The following is a 10,099-nucleotide window of genomic DNA, read 5'->3' on the forward strand; positions in this document are numbered from 1 at the left end:
TGGAAAATAGACATCCTGGGCTTTCCAGCAATATATAATTGTTCATACTTTGTCTGTGATTTGATGGCCCAAATCGGCGTTCCAAATTAGCTCAAGAATTCCCGGCGTTTAACACCGGAACTGGCACAGAAGTGGGAGTTAAACGCCCAAACTGGCACAAAAGCTGGCGTTTAACTCCAAGAAAAGTCTCTACACATGAAAGCTTCAATGCTCAGCCCTGGTGTGTGGATTTTTACGTCATTTACTCATTTCTGTAAACCCTAGGCTACTAGTTCTCTATAAATAGGACCTTTTACTATTGTATTTTCATCTTGGTTCTTATGGTTCCCTCTCTGGGGCCGAAGCCAATGATCACCATTATCACTTATGTATTTTCAACGGTGAAGTTTCTACACACCACAGATTAAGGTGTGGAGCTCTGCTGTACCTCGAGTATTAATGCAATTACTACTATTTTCCATTCAATTCAGCTTATTCTTGTTCTAAGATATTCATTGCACCCAAGAACATGATGAATGTGATGATTATGTGACGCTCATCATCATTCTCACTTATGAACACGTGCCTGACAACCACCTCCGTTCTACATGCAAACAAGGCTTGAATGTGTATCTCTTGGATTCCTTAATCAGAATCTTTGTGGTATAAGCTAGAATCCATTGGCGGCCATTCTTGAGAATCCGGAAGGTCAAAACCTTGTCTGTGGTATTTTGAGTAGGATTCAGGGATTGAATGACTGTGACGAGCTTCAAACTCGCGATTGTGGGCCGTTAGTGACAGACGCAAAAGAATCACTGGATTCTATTTCGACATGATCGAGAACCGACAGATGAATAGCCGTGCTGTGACAGAGCGCGTTGAACATTTTCACTGAGAGGACGGGACTGTAGCCATTGACAACGGTGATGCCCAACATATAGCTTGCCATGGAAAGGAGTAAGAAGGATTGGATGAAGACAGTAGGAAAGCAGAGAGATGGAAGGGACAAAGCATCTCCATACGCTTATCTGAAATTCTCACCAATGAATTACATAAGTATCTCTATCTTTATTTTATGTTTTATTCATCTTTTAATTATCAATCCTCCATAACCATTTGAATCCGCCTGACTGAGATTTACAAGATGACCATAGCTTGCTTCATACTAACAATCTCCGTGGGATCGACCCTTACTCGCGTAAGGTTTATTACTTGGACGACCCAGTGCACTTGCTGGTTAGTTGTGAGAAGTTGTGATATAGAGTTGAGATTGCAATTGAGCGTACCGTGTTGATGGCGCCATTGATGATCATAATTTCGTGCACCAACAAGCAACAGTTCAAATTTGGTGTTGTGATGCGTGAGCATCTTTTCTATCTTTTCCTAGTGAATTTGCATGGATTTTGTTGAGTTTAATCAAGAATTAATTATATTTTAGCCACTATGGATGCTATTTTGAGTTTTGTGCAATACTGTTTATTTTAGGAAGCATTCAACTAGATTTGATGGAGTTTCTGCAGCACGAGAATCAAAGGAGATGGCTGCGAAGAGCGACGCGCATGCGTGCCTGACGCGTGCGCGTGAATTGGAGATATCTATGGCGACGCGTGCACGTGACTGACGCGTATGTGTGAATTGAAGATTTGTTCAGCGACGTGTTTGCGTGACTGACACGTCTGCGTGACTTGCGAAAAAGACCATCGACGCATACGCGTGGCTGACGCGTACTTGTGACATGCGCTACATGCAGAAAAATGTAGAAAAATGATGGGGGCGATTCCTGGGCTGTTTTGACCCAGTTTCCAGTCCAGAAAACACAAATTAGAAGCTGCAGAATGGACAAATCAAGTGGTCTCCACCCATCAGCTGAAGACTTGTTAATTAATTCAAATTTAAATTCAAAATATTATTTTTAGGAAAAGATATTATTTTTAATTTTAGATAATTAGATTTTAAATTTATTAGGATTAGTTATAAAAAGAGATCTGATGCCATTAGATTGAAACGCTGTAGATTTTGACAATCCTTATTTTTTCTCTAAACCATGAGCAACTAATCCTCCACTATTAAGGTTAGGAGCTCTATCTATTTGTATGGATTGATTTTATTGCTTTTTCTATTTTAATTTATGCATGGATTTATAATTTAAGAATTATTTTTGCTCTCTATTTTATGAATTTGGGTAGAACGGAAGTATGACCCTCTTTCTATTTGAGTTCTTGTAAAACTTGGAAAAGCTCTTTACTTGAACAATAGCTTGAAAACAATTTCTCCTAAATTTTAATTATTTGCATTTAACGGGATACGTGACATATAATCCCCTTATTTTTGGGTATTAGAATTTCTGTGGCATATAAACTGGAATTTGAACTTCACCTTCTAATTGGAATTAATTGACCAAGGAATTGGCAGTTAATGAATTTTAGAGGAGACTAGGAAAGTCTAAGGAATTAGGGTCTAGTCACATATAGTTTGCCATGAATTAAATCTTGCATAATTAAATTAGTTAGTAAAAAAAGTCAATCCGGAAAAATAGATAACTCTGAAACCTTAACTGTTTTCTCAATATTTTATTCCCAACTTATTTATCTGCCTGTCTTTAATATTCTGAATTTACTGTTAATGCTTTTGAACTTCCAAACACTATTTTCTGTTTGTCTAACTAATCCTATCAAACACTATTGTTGCTTAATCCATCAATCCTCATGGGATCGACCCTTACTCACGTAAGGTATTACTTGGTACGACCCGGTGCACTTGCCGATTAGTTTGTGGGTTGTAAAATAATGCATCAAGTGCACCAGATCGTACCAAGTAATACCTTACATGAGTAAGGGTCGATCCCACGAGGATTGATGGATTAAGCAACAATAGTGTTTGATAGGATTAGTTAGACAAATAGAAAATAGTGGTTGGAAGTTCAAAAGCATTAACAGTAAATTCAGAATATTAAAGACAGGCAGATAAATAAGTTGGGAATAAAATGTTGAGAAAACAGTTAAGGTTTCAGAGTTATCTATTTTTCCGGATTAACTTTTCTTACTAACTAATTTAATTATGTAGGATTTAATTTATGGCAAACTATATATGACTAGACCATAATTCCTTAGACCTTTCTAATCTCCTCTAAAATTCATTAACTGCCAATTCCTTGGTCAATTAATTCCAATTAGAGGGTGATGATCGAGTTCTAGTTTATATGCCACAAAAATCCTAATTATCCAAAAATAAGGGGATTATATGTCACGTATCCCGTTAAATACAAACAATTAGAAATTTAGGATAATATGTTTTCAAGCTGTTGTTCAAGTAAAGAGCTTTTCCAAGTTTTACAAGAACTCAATTAGAACATGGGTCATACTTCCGTTCCACCCAATATCATAGAATAAAGAATGAAAATAATTATTGAAATATAAATGAGAACATGGATTAAATTAGAAAGATCAAACGAATCAATCCATACAAATAGACAGAGCTCCTAACCTTAACAATGAAGGATTAGTTGCTCATGGTTCAGAGAAGAAAAATGAGGGTTCTAGTAAAAATGTACAGTCTTCCAATCTGATGGCATCCGATCCCTTTTTATAATTAATCCTAATAAATTTAGAATCTAATTATCTAAAATTAGAAATAATATCTTTTCCTAAAAAATAAGATTTGAATTTAAATTTGAATTAATTAACAAGTCTTCAGCTGATGGGTGGGGACCACTTGATTTGTCCATTATGCAGCTTCTAATTTGTATTTTCTGGGCTGAAAACTAAGTTAAAACAGCCCAGAAATTGCCCCCAGCATTTTCTGTTAATTCTGTAGATCGCTCATGTGATGCGTCTACGTCGTCCACGTGTTCACGTCATTTTTGCAGATTCCAGTCCACGCGTTCGCGTCAGGCATGCGATCGCGTCATTGCGATTTTCTCCATTCCGCGCGGTCTCGTGAGCCATGCGTCCGCGTCGGTATTCGCTGGTCATCTCCTTGGTTTCTTCTCTTTCTCTGCAGAAACTTCATCAAATCCATCCAGATGCTACCTAAAATAAATAAAATTGCACAAAGCTCGAAATAGCATCCATAGTGGCTAAAATATAATTAATTCTTAATTAAACTAAACAAATTAGATACAAATTCACTAGGAAAAGATAGACAAGATGCTCACGCATCACAACACCAAACTTAAATTGTTGCTTGTCCTCAAGCAACCAAAACTAATATAAGCTTATGATGTGAATTTGCATGAGAATGAGAGTTCGATTAAGCTCGTGTCTCGTCTTATAGTGGGGTTTACAACTGCAATCCTGAATAGGTTTGGCATCTCACTCTCCTTTGAATTAGAAGAATGTTAATGTCATTCGGAATTAGAAACCGAATAATATTATGAATTCTCAGATCTTTTATATTTCAGTTTAATCCTTGAACACAACAAAATTTACTTTAATTTATTTTTCTTTGGTGCTTTGCACCTTGAGCCTAGTCGTGACTTTAAATGTTTTGTCTCAAGAGTTACTTGACACAGAAACACCACAAGCACTTAACTGGGGAACTTTTTTTGAGTTCTAATTTTTCTTTCAGTTACTCCTAGACAGTGGTGCTCAAAGCCTTTGGCATACTCTGTTAAATGCACTTGGTCTCGACTCTAAGTGTTCTGTCTCAAGAATTACTTGACACAATCACAGCACAAGCATATGACTAGGGAAACAACTCTTTGAGCTTTTAATCATGTCTGACCTCCTTAGTCATTGATGCTCAGAGCCTTAGACCTTGCTTCTATTTATTAATTATTATTATTTATTTTTTTCTTTTGCTGTTTCTTTTGCTTCAAGGATTAAATTTTTCTAAATTTCAGAGAAGTCATAATAATTCTCTAAATTCCTATTCCTTATACATTAACATCCCTTGATTCAAATTCAAATATACACTGTTCATATCATGCATTCAAAAATCACAGAAAATACCACCACCTTTAAGTAAATCAGACTATTCTTAAAATTAACTCAATTTTTCATGCAATACATCACTTCTTTTTCTTTTCTTTTTAGATCCAAGTTCAGTGAGTGGTACATGAAACATCTTTTCAGCATTAAAGCAATTAAAAGAAAACTAAAATAGTCATAGGATTCTAACTAATAAAGGATCATGCAACAAACAAAGCAAAATAGCAGAAAACCAGAACATAACATAGAAAAAGAGGGGAGGAATAAAAAAAATGAAAGAAACTCAACCACCTTAGTTATCCTAGCGGTTGCTTTATTCTTCAGGTTGTGCTCCTCAGTGAAGATGATTCGCCTCCCTTTTTGGTGCCATAGAAATAAACAGAAAACTCTTAAGCAAAGCGTCAACACCAAACTTAAAGGTTTGCTTGTCCTCAAGCAAAGAAGAACTAAAAATAGAAAGAGATAAGTTATTATGAAGAAAGAAAAAGAAGAGGATAAAAGAATAAGAGAAAATTAGGATTAGGAGAGAGAGAGAGAAAGAAAACTGGGTGGAACTAGTGCGGCGCAAGCGACGCGAATGCGTGGGTCACACGTTCGTGCAGTTAGCGCGTTGTTGAAGTGACGCGAACGCGTGGAGCATGCGTTTGCGTGGAGTGATTTGTGCCATGGGCACGGGGGCAGCCTCGCATTCGCACAACTTTCTGGTTAAAAACTCATTCTGCCAAAATTGTGGGTGACGCGGTCGTGTGGGTGACGCGATCGCGTGGATGGCCGATATTGAAAATCTATGTGGACGTGTGGGGTACGCGTTCACGTGACCAAATTTGTGCTTTTAGCAAACTTCTTGCCCCAAGCCAGCACAACTCTCTGCCCAAACACTCTTTTACGTCGATTCTGCAGGTCACGCGTTCGCGTGAGTAATGCGGACGCGTGGGAGGCAGTCTTTTGGGATTCTTTTCTGTATTACTTGGGAGAGTACTAGGAGGAGTTTCAGTGACTCCTTTACTCAGCTGACCCATTTGTGCCTTCAAATTTCTAATGGAGGACCTTGTTTCATTCATGAAACTTAGAGTGGCCTTAGATAGATCAGAGACTATGTTTGCTAAGCTAGAGGGGCTCTGCTCAGAATTCTCTGTCTGTTGCTAAGAGGCTGATGAAAAAGGCTTGCTATTGCTAAACCTGTTTCTTCCACCAGTATTAAAGCCTTGTTGAGGCTTTTGTTGATCCTTTCATGAGAAATTTGGATGATTTCTCCATGAGGGATTATAGGTGTTTCCATAGGCTTCACCCATGTAATTCACCTCTTCCATTGCAAGGTTCTCAGGATCATAAGCTTCTTCTTCAGAAGATGCTTCTTTAGTACTGTTGGATGCATTTTGCAAACCATTCAGACTCTGAGAAATCATATTGACTTGCTGAGTCAACATTTTGTTCTGAGCCAATATGGCATTCAGAGCATCAATTTCAAGAACTCCCTTCCTCTGAGACGTCCCATTATTCACAGGATTCCTTTCAAAGGTGTACATGAACTGGTTATTTGCAACCATGACAATGAGTTCCTGAGCTTCTGCAGGCGTTTTCTTCAGGTGAATAGATCCACCTGCAGAATGGTCCAATGACATCTTAAATAATTCAGACAGACCATCATAGAATATATCCAGGATGGTCTATTCTGAAAGCATGTCAGAAGGACACTTTTCGGTCATTTGCTTGTATCTTTCCCAAGCTTCATAGAGGGATTCACCTTCTTTCTGCCTGAAGGTTTGAACATCCACTCTAAGCTTGCTTAGCTTTTGAGGAGGAAAGAACTTGGCTAAGAAAGCCGTGACCAGCTTATCCCAAGAGTTCAGGCTATCTTTAGGCTGAGAGTTCAACCATGTTCTAGATCTGTCTCTTACAACAAAAGGGAAAAGCATAAGCTTGTAGACCTCGGGATCAACTCCATTGGTCTTAACAGTATCACAGATCTGCAAGAATTCAGTTAAGAACTGAAAAGGATCTTCTGATGGAAGTCAATGAAACTTGCAATTCTGTTGCATCAGAGAAACTAATTGAGGCTTTAGCTCAAAATTATTTGCTCCAATGGCAGGGATTGAGATGCTTCTTCCATGGAAGTTGGAATTTGGTGCAGTAAAGTCACCAAGCATCTTCCTTGCATTGTTGTTGGGTTCGGCCATTACTCTTTTTTCGAGATTATCTGTAAGGTTTTCTCTGGATTGTTGTGCTTTAGCTTCTCTTAGCTTCTTCTTCTTCAGAGTCCTTTCAGGTTCAGGATCTGCTTCAACAAGAATGTCCTTGTCCTTGCTCCTGCTCATATGAAAAAGAAGAGGACAGAAAAGAAGAGGAATCCTCTATGTCATAGTATAAAGATTCCTTTTTGTGAGTAGAAGAGAAGAAGATTAGAAAGAGGAGAAGAAGAGAAGGTTCGAATTATGAGTAGAAAAGAAGTGTTAGTAGATAAATAAAATAAATAAAAAGAGATGAGAGGGAGAGAATTTCGAAAATTATTTTTGAAAAATGGTTAGTGATATTAGAAAATTAAGAGAAGAAATAAAATTAAAATTAAAATTTGAAACAATTAGTCAATTAAAAGAATTTTGAAAAAGGGGTGAGAAATTTTCGAAAATTAGAGAGAGAAAAGTAGTTAGGTGGTTTTGAAAAAGATAAGAAATAGTAAAACAAACAAAAAAAGTCAATTAGTTAGTTGAAAAATATTTGAAAATCAATTTTGAAAAGATTTTGAAATTGATTTTGAAAAAAGATATGATTGAAATTTATTTTTGAAAAAGATTTGAAAAGGAAATTAAAAAGATTTTATTTTTAAAATTAAAATTGATTACTTAACTAACAAGAAACTAAAAGATATGATTCTAGAATTTAAAGATTGAACCTTTCTTAACAAGAAAGTAACAAACTTCAAATTTTTGAATCAATCACATTAATTGTTAGTAAAGTTTTCAAAAATTATGAAATAAAATTAAGAAAAAGATTTTGAAAATCAATTTTTAAAATTTTCGAAAATAATAAAAAAATGAAAAGGATTTGATTTTTGAAAAAGATTTTGAAAAGATAGGATTTTTGAAATTGAAATCTTGATTTGTCTAACAAGAAACAACTTATTTTAAAAATTTTTTGACTAAGTCAACCCAAAGATTTCGAAATTTGTGAGAGAAATAAGGGAAAGATATTTTTTTATTTTTGAACTTTTAATGATGAGAGAGAAAAACCACAAAATGACTCAACACATAAAAATTTTGGATTAAAACAAATGATGCATGCAAGGACACTATGAATGTCAAGATGAACACCAAGAACACTTTGAAGATCATGATGAACATCAAGAACTTATTTTTGAAAAATTTTCAAGAAAAGAAGAACATGCAAGACACCAAACTTAGAGATTTTTCATGTTTAGACACTATGAATTAAAAAATGCATATGAAAAACAACAAAAGACACAAAACAAGAAAATATGAAGATCAAACAAGGAGACTCATTAAGAACAACTTGAAGATCATGAAGAATGCAATGCATGAATTTTCGAAAAAATTTTTGAGAAAAATATGCAATTGACACCAAACTTAAAAATTGACTCTAGACTCAAACAAGAAACACAAAATATTTTTTTTATGATTTTATAATTTTTTTTGTATTTTTTCGAAAATTATTTTGAAAAGAACGAAAAAGAAGAAAAAATTTTGAAATATTTTTGAAAACTTTTTGAAAATAATATAAAGGTTGAAAAAAAAGAAGAAAATTACCTAATCTGAGCAACAAAATGAACCGTCAGTTGTCCAAACTCGAACAATCCCCGGCAATGGCGCCAATAACTTGGTGCACGAAATTATGATCTCAATGGCGATAATAACTTGGTACGCACAATTTTAATCTCAACTCTTTTTCACAACTTCGGACAAATAACCAGCAAGTGCACTGGGTCGTCCAAGTAATAAACCTTACGTGAGTAAGAGTCGATCCCACGGAGATTGTCGGCTTGAAGCAAGCTATGGTCATCTTGTAAATCTCAGTCAGGTGGATTCAAATGGTTATAGAGTTTTGATAATTAAAAGATAAATAAAACATAAAATAAAGATAGAGATACTTATGTAATTCATTAGTGGGAATTTCAGATAAGCGTATGGAGATGCATTGTTCCTTCTGAATCTCTGCTTTCCTATTGCCTTCATCCAATCCTTCATACTCCTTTCTATGGCAAGCTGTATGTTGGGTGTCACCGTTGTTAAGGGCTACTTCCCGTCCTCTCAGTGAAAATGGTCCTCTACAGTTTCTGTACGGCTAATCAACTGTCAGATTTCTCGTCTCGGATGAAAAATACCATGCACAGATATCGTATGGCTAATCAGCTGTTGGTTCTCGATCGTGTAGGAATAGGATTTACTATCCTTTTGCGTCTGTCACCACGTCCTACAGTCGTGAGTTTGAAGATCGTCATAGTCATCCCATCCCATATCCTATTCGGAATACCACATACAAGGTTTAGACTTTCCGGATCTCAGGAATGTTGCCAATGGATTCTAGCTTATACCACGAAGATTTTAATCTCGGATTCAGATGCCCCATTGTCAGAGGGGAGTCGATATGAATCGTTGATTAGAAACCCAAGAAATATACATTCAAGCTTGTCTTCATGTAGAACGGAAGTGGTTGTCAATCACGCGATCATAAGTGAGAATGGTGATGAGTGTCACATAATCATCACATTCATCATGTTCTTATGTGCGAATGAATATCTTAAAATAAGAATAAGCATGAATTGAATAGAAGAACAATAGTACTTTGCATTAATACTCGAGGGACAGCAGAGCTTCACACCTTAATCTATGGTGTGTAAAAACTCCACCGTTGAAAATACATAAGTGAAAATAGGGTAGGCATGGCCAAATGGCCAGCCTCCCAAAACGTGAACAATGGTCCAAAAAGATAATCCAAAGATCCAAGATCTCTAATACAATAGTAAAAAGTTCTATTTATACTAAACTAGTTACTAGGGTTACAGAAATAAGTAAATGATGCAGAAATCCACTTTCGGGCCCACTTGGTGTGTGCTTGGGCTGAGCATTGAAGCTTTCACGTGTAGAGGCCTTCTTTGGAGTTAAACGCCAGTTTGTAACTTGTTTCTCGCATTTGACTCTAGCTTGCAACTTGTTTCTGGCGTTTAACGCCATAATAGG

Source organism: Arachis stenosperma, chromosome 7, assembly GCF_014773155.1.
Source record: "Arachis stenosperma cultivar V10309 chromosome 7, arast.V10309.gnm1.PFL2, whole genome shotgun sequence".
Lineage (NCBI taxonomy): Eukaryota > Viridiplantae > Streptophyta > Magnoliopsida > Fabales > Fabaceae > Arachis > Arachis stenosperma.